The following is a 13,698-nucleotide window of genomic DNA, read 5'->3' on the forward strand; positions in this document are numbered from 1 at the left end:
AGAGAGAAACTCAAGCAGACTCCACGTTGAGCATGGGGCTGACTTGAGGCTCCATCTCAAGACCCTGAGATCATGATCTGAGCTGAAACTAAGTTGGACGCTTCACCAACTGTGTGACCCAGGTGCCCTGATATGATAGATGTTCTTAGAAGAGGAGGAGATTAGGACACAGGCCCAGAGTGAAGAACATGTGAAGACAAAGGGAGAAGGTGGCCATCTATAGACCAAGGAGTGAGGCCTCAAGAGAAACAACCCTACTGACACCTTGATCTCAGACTTCCAGTCTCCAGAACTGTGAGAAATACATTTCTGTTGGTTAAGCCACCCAGTCTGTGGTATCGTGTTATGGCAGCCCTTCGCAGACTAATATTACCCCAATGATAACGATGTTAATGTGCGCTTTTGTTGTTTTTAATTTGTCACTCTGTCCTTTTCTTAACTGAAATATTTCTGGTATATAACAGTGTTCATTTTAGGTGTGGTACCACATAGTGATTTGGTTTATGTATGTATTGTGAAATGCTCCCCACAATATGCTTAGTTAACCTCCATCACCACACATAGTTAGAGGTCTTTTTCTTGTGGTGATATGTTTTTATCAGCCTACTTTCAGGCTGCCTTTCAGATCGTCCTGTCCCTTACAGAGATGTTGTCAACAAAACCCATAATAATGTATTTCTTCTCTAGTTATATTAGTTTCATCTGTTTTTATATGAATTTACAAACTCTTCCCATTATCACTTGCTGAGGAATGTAATAAGTAGAATTCTTCAAAGTAAAAATACCATCTCTCAGGCATGCTGTTACCTATGAGATAAACTAAGAGTTCTTCCCTTTTTTGAGATGTAAGCATTAATAGCTCCTAAGGGCATTATTTTCTGCAAAGGTCAAGGTTTAATTAAGATTATTTCAAAGTAATCCAGAAATCAACATGAAAATCTCTGGTCTTAACTGCTAGTTATCAGCTCCTAAGAACTGTTCAAAAACGCTGGAAATTAGACTTCATCAAGAGAGCATTTATTCCATGATCCATAACCCATCATGTCTAAATTTTTTTGTCTTGTTTTATATATATAAATCATGCCTCCACGGTGAGCTTCCTAAAGATGAATCCTTTTGAAAATCCTCTGGTTAGTAAAATGTAAAGCAATACTTGTTGCAGGTAGGCACTAATGCACATTAAACTGAATTTCAGATTTAGATATTGTGGGTCCATTTTCCCTCTAAGCCCCACAGTTGAAACACCATTGAAATCAATACAGGAAAGACATTTATTTTCAATACTTGCATGTTGTTTTGTTGTATTTACTCTGCCCTTCAATTTTTAAAATTATTTCTTCTGACATACCCTTCCGATAGCAGCATTCTTTCCCAGCACTTCTTTTTCACCAGGGAGTTTAAGAACATAACCTACTCATGTGGTGGGAGAGAAATATTTCTAAATAAAGACCAGGAGGTTGATCATTTTGTGAGATAGTCTTGGTCTCCTCCAGCTAAAAAAGCAAATGACATTATTCCTAAAACCGGAACATATGCATATTATTCATGTCTCCACTATACCAAAACTTTCCGTTTTCTGGTAAAGAAATTCATGGTAGTGGATAGAAGTATGGGCTCTGTCTGGATTCAGAGCCTTTCTGTGCCACTTACCAGCTGTGTGGCAAATCAGCATAACCTTGTTTCCTGTTCTGTAAAATGTGGGCAATAATAGACAATGTCTGTATATGGGAACAAAATAAGGTAAAGCATTTTATTTGCTTCTACAGCACATGGTACCCAGGAAAGAGGCAGCAGACGCTAGTTCTTATCATTGCCATTGATTGCCTCCTGGGGATTTGGGTATTAGAAACAACTGAAATCACCTCTAAGGCTGATGGGTTTGAGGAAAGCACAGTAGCTAGTCACTGAATGTTTATTAGGTAATAGTTAAAAATATGGGAAGTACGTATGGAGCCTTTATTGAATAGGTGATTATTTTATCAAAGACAATGGCAAGTTTTAAAGAGCCCACAATTTTCACAGTGCTAAATTCTGCATGATTCCAAGGTTCTAGAACCTTCCCAGTTTTACCCTTAGTGCCATGTCTGGATAAATGATATGTAGTGAAATTGCATAATATGTTAATCATTTGAGTATATTCTACCTAAACAAAGAATTAGAAGTCTGCTGCATAGTAGGACACTTGGTCATCTTTAAGGTTTAATCAGAAAAGTATTTAGTCAAGGGGCCCCTGGCTGGCTTAGTTGGTGGAGCATGTGACTCTTGATCTTGGGGTTGTAGGTTCAAGCCCCCCATTGGGTGTAGAGATTACTTAAAAAAAAAAAAAACTTTTTTAAAAAGAAGAAAAGAAAGAGGTATTTAGTCAAAACTTACAAGTGGTTTCACTCTGCGTTGCAAACGTTACTGAGCTATCATCACACCCCAGGTCAGAGGTACCTAAAGCTTATAAGAGGTTCACTTTGAAATTACAGGACAGTCCATTTAGTTTCATAAGAAAGGTACAAAAGATTCTGGGACTCTGGAAAAGAGGAAAGAGCATTTCTCATTGCAGAATCAGGAGGTAGGGCTTTTTGAAAAAAAAAAAAAAAAAGCATTTAAGGGGAGCTCTCAAGGATGACTTTGCTTCCTGCTTCCCAGAAAATCTAGGGTAATCAGATGCTGCTTGGCTACATTTTTCTACTTCTAACATACTTTATTTTCTCCAGGCTCAGAAAAAGACTTGTTTGTTCTCCTGTTGTTCAACATTAATCCTTTAAACCTTGCTCCCAGTCTGATTCCTGCCCTCCTCCCCCAGGACCGTGCACCAACCGGTGATCTCATTTGGCACAACAGTTTCAACTACTCTTCTAGAGACTCATATTGTCTTTCTCAAATTAAGAAAAACTGGTCAGGAAATTCTTGGGCCCCCTCATACTAGTACCATCTCTTTTTCTCCCCTTCCCTTGAAGACAAACTCTACAAATGAAGAGGTTATGCTTGTCTCAACTTTTTCTGCAAACTTAAAAAAATCCTTATTTTTCTTTATGAACTATTTCAGAAACAGAATTATGGAATAAACACCCATGTATTTGTGCCCAAATTAATAAATATTAATATTTTGCCATATTTATTTGAGAACTTTTTTTTAAGAAATTAAACAATACAAATATAGTTTAAAATTCATTTACCTTCACTCACTTTATACTCCCTTCCTCCATAGTTTTCTGCCCTCCCCAATTGGTATATATTCATACCATTAACTTTTTAATACTTTTGATATATTATAGTAAGTGGTATCAGTCTGTGGCACTTACTATGTACTGGGTGCTGTTCTAAGCACTTGGAGTATATTTTATTAGTCAGGGTTCTCCAGAGAAATAAAACCGATCAGATTTATAGAGAAAGTAAGAGAGAGAGATTTATTTTTGTTTGTTTTTGTTTTTTTATTTTTTTTAAGATTTTATTTTTAAGTAATCTCTGTACCCAATGTAGAGCTTGAACTCACAACCCCAAGATCAAGAGTCCACTGACTGAGCCAGCCAGGTGCCCCAAGAGATTTATTTATTTTAAGGAATTGACTCACATGATTGTTGAGGCTGGCAAGTCTGAAATCTGTAGGGCAGGCCGGCAGGCTGAAAATTGAGTCCAGAGTTAATGTTGCAGGCTTGACTCTCAATCTTGAAGGGCAATAAGCTAAAAACCTGAGCAGGATTTCTTACATTGCAGTCTTGAGGAGAAATCTTTCTCTTTTGGGAAACCTAAGTCTTTACCCTTAAGGCCCTCAACGGACTGGCTCATTTTCATAATGGATTGTCTTTTTCCTACTGGTTTATATTGGTATTTATATATTAATCCTTTACTGGTTATATTTGTTACATATATCTTTCAGTTTTTTCTTATCTATGAACTTTGTTTATGGTGTGTTGCTGTTTGCCAGAATTTCTAATTTTAATGAGTTAGATTTATCAATCTTCATTCACTCATTCATTCAATAAATATTTATTGAATACTCTACTGGGCACTTTTATATTCTGGGAATATGATAGTAAATAAAAGAGGCAAAAGTCACTGCTCTCAAAGAACTTAAATTTACTTGAAGACAGGCAGTAAATGCACTAAGTAAAACTATATAGTGTTTTAGAAGATGGTGGGTAATATGGAGAACACAGGTCAGGAGAATCAGAGTACTGGGAGGGGCACAGTGTTAAGTGGGGTGGTTAGGGTTGATTTCTGAAAAGGTCCATTTGAGCAAAAACTTGACTGGGGCAAGGGAGTGATCCACGTGGCTGTATGGAGGGGAGAGTTGCAAGGGGAGGAGACAGCCGTTGGGCTGAGGCAGGTGCTCGACTGGTGCCTGGAGACTAGTCTAGAGTGAAGTTAGGTGAGCTAGAGGAGACCCGAGAGGAAACTGCTGGGGAAAAGAGAGCCCGTTGGAGCAGGGCCTTGTAGGCCATGGCACTTGGTTTCTATTTTTATTTTATGATTTGTGCTTCTGGTCTCTTATTTAGATTACTTCCTTACCCAGAGATCATAGATGATGATGATGATGAAGATGAAGATCGTGGTTAATATTAATTAACTATTTACTGGGTGCCAGGCACTTTTTAAAAACTGATTTTTGTCGATTTTCACAGAGATGATAGTGTTTTATATGAAAAATTTTCAAAATACTTGATTTTCTCATTTAGGTATTCAGTCATCAATGTGAATTATTTCTTTGATAGTGTGAGGGGACCTAATTCTTTCTTTTTAAGATTTTATTTTTTTAAGATTTTATTTATTTATTAGAGAGAGAGAGCAAGCACAAGCAGGGGGAGCGGCAGGCAGAGGGAGAGGCAGGCTCCCCGCTCAGCGGGGAGCTTGATGTGGGGCTCAATCCCAAGGACCCTGGGATCACGACCTGAGCCGAAGGCAGACGCTTAACCAACTGAGCCACCCAGGCGCCCCTCTTTTCCTCTTTTTGATAACCACTTGTCTCTTCTCCACTAATAGCCATCCTTTCATTATCAATTTGTAATAACACCACCTTAGTTTTATACCAAATCCCATATATACATGGGCCTGTCTCTGTGCTCATTAATTCTGTTCTATTGGTCTATGTGTCTGTCCTTGAGCTGATATGATAGTTTGTTAGCAAAACTTACTATTAATCTTTGATATCTAGGAGGACAGATGTCTCTTATATTTGTTTAAAGTTTGTTTGACTATTCTTGGTCCTTTACCTTCAGTATGAATTTTTTGGATCAACGTATCGAGGCTTATATGAACAAATCCTTTGGGATATTGAATGGAATTGTGTTGAATTTGTAAATTAATCTTGGAAGAATTGATGTTATCAATGGAGTCTTTCCATATGTTTTATTTAGGTCTTCTTTTATGTTCTTTAACAAAACTAAAATCTTTTTCTCACAGAGGCTTTTTGTTAGTTTTATTTCCAGAGATGTTACAGTTTTTATGGCAAGAAGGAATGGGCTTCATTTCTACTTACATTTTTTTAATTGGTTGTCGCTAGTGTATAGACATCTACTGATTTTATAAATTGACCTTGTATTTAACAAACTTGTAAAAGTCTGTGAATGGTTTTATTCCTTTATCCATAGATTATTTTAGGTATCTCTAATTAAACTATTAATCATCTGTAAGTAACAGGATTTTTTTTTTTTTTGGTCTTCCTCTCTAATTTCTAAACTTCCTATTCATTATTTTCTCTCATCTATTTCATCAGTGAGAACTTCAACAATAACTGTTAAAAGAACCATAATAACAAGCATCCTTGTCCTGTTCCTGGTTTTAAAGGGAATGTTGTTAAGGTTTCACTATTAAATGTTATGCTTGCTCTAGGTTTTAGATTGATAGCTTTTGTTGGGTCTAAAACAGTCTTTTCTATTACTAATTTGCTAGATTTTTAAAATAAATTAATGGGTGTTTAATTTTTATCAGTTGCTTTTGTGCATCTGCTCAGATGATTTTATGATTTTTCTCCTTTAATATGTGAATTTCAGGAATATTTTTTCTTATTTAATAATATTTTAAATAGTAGAATGATATTTAAAATCCAAACTGTAAAACTGACCTTATCCTCCAAAGCTACTCTTCTTCCTCACTTTTTTTTTGTTGTTAAGAAAATTTTATGGTTTTATTGTATCATGAGGCATTGAAACATCCAAACAGATCAATATCTGGGCGGTGAGGCAGCTGCTTTCTCCTTCACTTCTTTGGGTTACTAGAGCAGCTTGTCAGTAGATTAAAAAAAAAAAAAGACAACCTTTTGCATTACTTAAATCTTTCCAAGGCATGCGCTGGTACAGCACAAACTTCTCCTGTCAGATGCAACTAGTCTAGCATCCAAACATCATGCACAATACCTCGGTAGCAGCACACTGTGCCCGCTCCCGCTGCGGCCCTGCTCGTTTGTGTATGATATTTGGGGCATCTAGAGGAGTGTGAATAGTATCTGGAAGAGGAGGGAGGAGGAAACCCTGGCTGGGTGGAGGTCAGCCAAAGTTGTGCAGGGCAAGCCTGAACATGTCATTGGTGCAAACCCAAGCATTGTTGATGTTCTTTAATAGGAACATCTGGTGGAACCCCATGATGGGTGGGATCTTCATCAGTCTTGAGCTGGCCCACAGCCATGCTGATGATGCAGCTATCTGGCATGGGCTAATGGTCCTGTGCCGTGATGCTGTGCTGGATTTTCTGGAACGGAAGGCTAGACAGACAACTTCTCCACAATGGCAGCTTTCCCCTGGAACTGCTGTCCTTCCCACCTAAGGCATGATGCATCAATATAAATTGCACCTAGTTGGGTTCTGTCGTTACCAAATAACTGGTAGTAATGTTGAATGAAGCTGGATCCAGTCTGCTCCCAGATTGGCTTGTCTCCCATTCTGGAGCGTCACCTGCCCTAGTTGAGATCTGAGGGGCTGGCACGATCCCTCACTTCCTTTTTTAAAGAATGGTACCATCCAGCCCGAAAACTGAGGAGCTGGTCTGGGCATCGCTCATATCTACTCCGTGACCAGGTCCTGTCCATTTTCTGCTTCTTAACACTTTTTCTCACCTCTCTCTCCTTTTCTGGTTGCTTAGTCATTCTCCAAGTTCCCACCAGAGATGAAATTCATTCGTTTAAAACCCTTCAGTGGCTTCCTATTTCATGGGATCTGGAAGTCTGAGCCCCTTACTGTGCCCTAAGAAGGCCCTTCAGGAGCTGGCTCTTCTCCAGCGTATACCCCACTTCCCACTGATTCCCCTGCAAATCAGTCATTCCATGGGGGCTTTCTAGTGCCTCCCTTTGTCCAGCTGTTCTCAGTTTTCTAGGCCCAACTCTGTGACACATGTCCTGACTCCCAGATAAAGCAGACCATTTAATCTTTGTACCTCGTTCTGTCCTATTCAGATCTTAATCTTTTGACATTTTATGGTCTTTATTCACTTATATATTTATTTCCCCTGCTAGAGTTAGTATCTTAAAGCTAGTGACTAGTTATTTTATTCATCATTGTATCCCCAGCACAGTAAAGGTATTCAGTGTATGTAGAAAGGGGTGAATCGATGAACAAGGAACAAGCAAACAGGCAATAATTGAGATAAAGGAGAAAGATTATTCCAGAAGGAAAATAATATAAGCTAAAAGTCCATAAAGATTTAACTGTTAAAACTGTTAATTTCATTATCTACCTTGAGCCTGAGTGGAGCCTCCGGGAACTCCAGAAATATTTCTAATGATTGACTGATTGAATTAGACTTCTTTTTATCTGCAGTGTTTTACAACTTTGTTGCCATTTTCTGTCTTTCTGTTTTTATACAGAGCTTTTTTCCATTTCCCTCTCATCTTTTTGGAGATTTTATTTTCCTTTAAGTTCATTCATGCATCTGGTCCGTAAATGCTGAGCACCTGCTTGTAGAGGTTCAGCGCACATACTGGTCTACAGTGGACCTTTGAACAACACGGGTTTGAACGGTGCATGTCCACTTATGTGTGGATTTTTTTTTTAAATATTTTATTTATTTATTTGAGAGAGAGGATGAGAGAGAGAGCATGAGAGGGGGGAGGGTCAGAGGGAGAAGCAGACTCCCCGCTGAGCAGGGAGCCCGATGTGGGACTCGATCCCGGGATTCCAGGATCATGACCTGAGCCGAAGGCAGTTGCTTCACCAACTGAGCCACCCAGGTGCCCGGATTTTTTTTTTTTTTAAAGATTTTATTTATTTATTTGACAGAGAGAGACACAGCGAGAGGAAACACAAGCAGGGGAGTGGGAGAGGGAAAGCAGGCTTCCTGCGGAGCAGGGAGCCCGATGAGGGGCTCCATCCCAGGACCCTGGGATCATGACCTGAGCTGAAGGCAGACGCTTAACAACTGGGCCACCCAGGCGCCCCTGTGTGGATTTTTTTTATAGTACAGTATTGTAAGTGTGTTTTTTCCTCCTCGTGGATTTTGTAATCACCTTTTCTCTAGTTTACTTTAAGAATACAGCATATAATACATACAACCATATAAAATATGTTAATCGACTGTTTATATCATTGGTAAGGCTTCCAGTAAAGAGTAGGCTATTAGCAGTTAAGTATTTTGGGGAGTCCAAAGTTATATGTGGATTTTTGACTGTCTGGGGTTGGTGCCCCCAAGCCTTGCATTGTTGTTGTTGTTGTTGTTTTAAGATTTTATTTATTTATTTGACAGAGAGAGACACAGTGAGAGGGAACACAAGCAGGGGGAGTGGGAGAGGGAGAAGCAGGCTTCCTGCAGAGCAGGGACCCCGATGCGGGGCTCGATCCCAGGACCCTGGGATCATGACCCAAGCCGAAGGCAGATGCTTAACGACTGAGCCACCCAGGTGCCCCAAGCCTTGCATTGTTTAAAGGTCAACTGTAGTGAGAACCTGTCCCCACCCTGGAGAGTCTCTCTGGCTGGTTGGGGAACACAGACTTGTAAACAGACACATTCAGCAGTGCTTTATATGGACATCCTAACTCTTCTCATCTTTTTACACTGTGACCCCCACCTTGTGAAGAAAGTTTGTTGTTTATTGGGGTTTTTGACAGTTGTGTTTGGTGAACAGGAGGATAAGTGGGAGCGATTGAGGATGGGACACTGGAAAGAGATTGTCTCCTATTTTATTTGTCACCTTCTCTTCCTTGTTCCCAACTGTTAGTGTTGAAGAAGGATTCCCTTCCTCAGACTGGCAAAAAAGCGTATGACTAGGTTTTTGTGCTTTGGTTAGATTAGAAATTAGAAATTTAGGATGTGTAATTCCTGTTGATTTTAAAGCAAAATTCAATGAGCTTGATTTTGCCATTGTTGAGTGATGATTTACTTGGTACTTGTTTTCTTCATTTTTCATGTTGAGGAGGAGATAAAGAAAAATGTGTCTCAGAGACCGATAATCTAGAAATTGAAATGTAATGCATTTATAATGGATTGTTTATAGCATGGGCATTAGGAAATAGGACCAACTTACTATATAGGCCCTATGTCTATCTTTTACTAAATGTTTGCCCCATGGTGTATCTGAATGTGGGTGAAAATTGATTAATGTTATATGTGAGGTTGATGGTAGCTATTAAATATCTGATTATAGTACTAGGTGATTAGAGCATCAAGGATAGAGTTAGGTTTCTAAACCAGTGTTTTGAATAGAAAGGACTTAAATTTGAACCAGAATTTATTGTGGCACTGCCATAATTACAACTTAAGGCTTTAATAATAGACATATTAAAAACTTTTTTATTATGGAAATTATCAAACCCATACAAAACTAGAATGGTAGCGTGAATTTCCATGTACTCATCACCTAGCTTAAATAACCATCAGTCTCTTGCTTTTCTTGTTCCATTTCTCCTCCAAATTTTTTTTGAAGTACTAAATAAAAATTTAAGACCTATCATTTCACTCATAGACACTTAAGTATATATCTTAACAGATAAGGACTTTAAAAACATAACTGTAATATTGATATCATACCTACTAAAATTAACAGTAATCTAATGGTACACTTTTGAAATTCAAATGAATATGTAATAAACAAAATCCAACTAAAGGAATTTATCAGGTTCCAATTTACCAAGTGAGGAATAGTTTGGTTTTCTTTTAACCCCCAAGTTTAGTGGGGTTTTTGTTGTTTTTATTTTAACTAGAAACTTAAATGTCATTGTACTCTCTTTTAAAACAATGACAAAGTAAGTAATGTGCCTGTTTTTAATGCATATTTTGTTTATTCTTGGGATACTTTACAATGTACTTGTGCCCCCTCTGGGCCAGGCTCTGAGTGGTTGGAATGAATATATATGTCCAGTGAAACTCGGTATTTTTTTTTTACTCAGGATGAACATTGCCCATTTCTTTTAAAAAGGAAAGCCGATAGGATGTCTTTTGCATTATGTTTTATGAATAAAATTCAGAATCCCTAGTGCTAATGGTAAGATTGATACTCTAATACTCTAGTTCTAAGCCGAGCTTTGAATTCTTAGGATAAGGGAAGTCATTTCTTAGGGCTTCTAACAGATAATACTTTTTTCACTGATCCTCTTTCAGGGATTTTCTTTGTGAGGCTTTTCAAACTTACTAGGAGTCAGTGCTTTGAGCCAAATCAAAGCTTGCTTCAGCCCTGGTAAGACTTAAATGTTTTTTAAAAATGAGATTAGGGAAGACAGCTATTGTCATGCATTTTACTCAGCTATACTGAACCACTAGTTGCTCAGCCAGTTGGAGTATTTATGAGGGGAGGAGGGAGCAGGGAGTGTTTGTGTCTGTAGAGCATATATATCTTTGTGCTGCTCTTTACAGTACTTTAGATGTACATTTACAACTTGTCATCACTCTGCTAGGCATTATAAGAAGCAAAAAGATGACTCCTATTTTACACCAGCTGGCTTTGTTAATACTTAACTTTAAAAACCCATTTAAATCTTAGTTTCTTATTACTTCTTGGCTGAAGCGAAATCATGTGGCAAAAAGACCATGTAGACCATACATGTTAGCCCCTTTTGTGGAAGACATTGACTGAAAATGGGAGGCCATTTTGTGTCCAGGTATAGATTTTGAAGACTTGCCTTCTTACTCTTAAAATAAGATTTACAAAAAGAAGATAGTAGGAAGGGAAAAATGAAAGGGGGGAAAATCGGAGGGGGAGACGAACCATGAGAGACTATGGACTCAGAAACAAACTGAGGGTTTTAGAGGGGAGGGGGGTGGGGGGATAGATTAGCCCGGTGATGGGTATTAAGGAGGGCACGTATTGCATGGAGCACTGGGTGTTATATGCAAACAATGAATCATGGAACACTACATCAAAAACTAATGATGTAATATATGGTGACTAACATAATAAAATTAATTAAAAAAATAAAATAAGATTTATAGTGTAAAATAGCTTTCCTTAGACTCATCTTTTTTTTTTTTTTTTAAAGCATATGGTTCTTCGCCTGTCCAGTCAAGTTCTGAGCGTACATGCTCAAATTCTATTAAGTGCACTCTGAAGGATAGATGGGCAGGTAGATAGTAAACAGGGTAGAATGGGTAAACTAGAAAGGACCCAGAGAAATCATCTACTAGGATGATTTCATTACCATGTAGGGTTATATCAAAACCACTCCAAAAAGCCAATCCTTTTCTGCAAAATTTCAAAGAGGAATATTTATTCATTTATTTAAAAGAATTTTTTTTTTAAAGATGATCCCTGAGCCATGTACTGTGTTCATTTCTCTCTTGAGACTCCACCTTCAGTCTGGAGCAGCTTCTCGGTCTCTCTTGACTTTTATAAGCTTGATACTTTGGAAAATTGTGAGGTAGTTACTCACTAGAATGTCTCTCACTTTGAGTTTGTCTGTTGGTTTTGGTGGTTCCTCATAAGTAGATTTAGGGTATACGTTTTTGACCAGAATATATCATAGAGATGATTCTGTATTTTTCCCATTGTATCCGTTCTGTTGATGGAGTATGATTTTGATTTGTTTCATTACTGGTGATACCCACTTTGATATTTGGAATAGGGTGGTTCCTGCCAGGTTCTCCTTGCAAAGTTGCTCTATTCCTCTTTACAACTAATAAGAGTTTTGTAGGGAGGTACTTTGAAATTATGTAAACATCCCATGCCTAATCAGTCTCAGTTTATTTCATTTTTACCTATATGGACTCATGCTTTCCTATTTTATTCAATACTCTATTTTGTTATAATCACTATTTATTTTAATGCTCAAATCATCCCTTTTTTGATCTTTGGGAGCTCCTTCAAGATGGTTTCTGTGTCCTTTGGACATGTTCCCATTAGTCTTGGACATAACTTGCTTTTGAAACAGTACGATATTCCAGGATCTTTTTGTACTCCTGGTTCCTTTTAGTAGAAAATGCTATGATCTGTGTAGTAGATGTGCTCACCACGGAGGTATCATTACCTGTAGGCCTTCTCGGCAGACAGAACTTGGGAGTATGCCACATGCACATCCATATGCACATTTGCAGCTCTGTTTCTAACTCTTGACTCTACACCATTATTTCCACTTGCAATCCAGTACTTCAGGCTTCATTCCAGTTTTCTCTCTTTCCATTATTATAACTCCCTTCTCTGACATTGAGAAATCTGGATCCTTAACTTATTTGATCAATCCCCTTGTATGTACAAGTCTGCCATTTCTGCTGTCCTCGCATCCACCTTATGTGGATGCCCTCCTCACCCTGCTCAGGCTGTAACTCCCCATGTTAGATTGCACCCTGCTTAACGAATGTCTTCCGCGAGGGCTCCAACACACCCGTGCCAGGCTTCCTCTCCATGTAAATGCTCTCCTCGCCTTTCTTAGGCTCTAATGTTCCTCCCAGGGCCACCCCCTTGCTTGGCTACCCTCCTCACTTTTCTTGGCCCCACTTTGCTTGGGTGGACCTTTTCTAGGCCACCCTGCACTCTGTTTTCATGGATTTACACAAAAAGAAATTGGATGACTGACAAGTACTCAAGAATTTGCCTTAATAAATGGAAAATAGAGCAGAGGTTCTCCGAATATGTTCCCTAGACCAAGAGTATCAGCATCACTTGGGAACTTCTTAGAAATGCAGAATTTTAGGCCGCATCTCAGACTGACTAAAGCAAAAGCTCTGGGAATAGGGCCCAACGATACGTGCTTTAACAAGACCTCCAGCAGATTCTGATGCACACTAGCGTTTGAGACCCATTGTCCCAGGGAGAGAGAGAGGCTCTTCTTAGCATTCCACTCTACGTCCAGGCTCTCTCTTGCATAATGAAGATTCCCTGATTGTCAAGTGTGCCTGGGGACCATTTTTAGGGTTTTGGAGGCATCTCAGCATTTTTGACCTTTCATCTGGGTCAGACTGGAATATTTCGTTCATTTTACCAACTTTGGAAAGCCTAATCCTCCAGGGAAAATTATGAACTTGTAGAAGAATTCAACTTGGTCTTTTTGGCTTAGAGACCTTTTAATAAGGCCTAACAGAAACAGTTAAAGCAGGAATCAGAAATGGTAACAGCAATATCAAAGCAACAGAGGTTGTACAGTTTTTGTTTATTTTAGGCTCACTTACATATAAGAATGTAAATTGAGCTATTAGTCTCTTATATTGGGTGTATTTTCTGCAGTTATCAAAAATATGCTACACAACCCTTGTACATTATTGGTAGGAATGTAAATTGGTATAGCCCCTATGGAAGAAAATATGGAGGTTCCTCAAAAACTTAAAAATAGAACCACCATATAATCTAGCAACTCTACT

The 13,698-nt window shown here is 38.6% G+C and overlaps 1 protein-coding gene and 1 pseudogene across 9 annotated transcripts in view; one reads left to right on the forward strand and one right to left on the reverse strand.

The window, feature by feature from the left end:
* RABGAP1L (RAB GTPase activating protein 1 like) overlaps positions 1 to 13,698 on the forward strand; it is a 762,700-nt gene that overhangs the window by 692,880 nt on the left and 56,122 nt on the right. The window lies entirely within an intron of this gene.
* On the reverse strand, positions 6,474 to 6,906 carry LOC112828542 (nuclear transport factor 2 pseudogene; annotated as a pseudogene).

The sequence above is a fragment of the Callorhinus ursinus genome, unplaced genomic scaffold, assembly GCF_003265705.2.
Source record: "Callorhinus ursinus isolate GAN/ISIS: 27379988/994484 unplaced genomic scaffold, GSC_fseal_2.0 scaffold13, whole genome shotgun sequence".
Classification (NCBI taxonomy): Eukaryota; Metazoa; Chordata; class Mammalia; order Carnivora; family Otariidae; genus Callorhinus; species Callorhinus ursinus.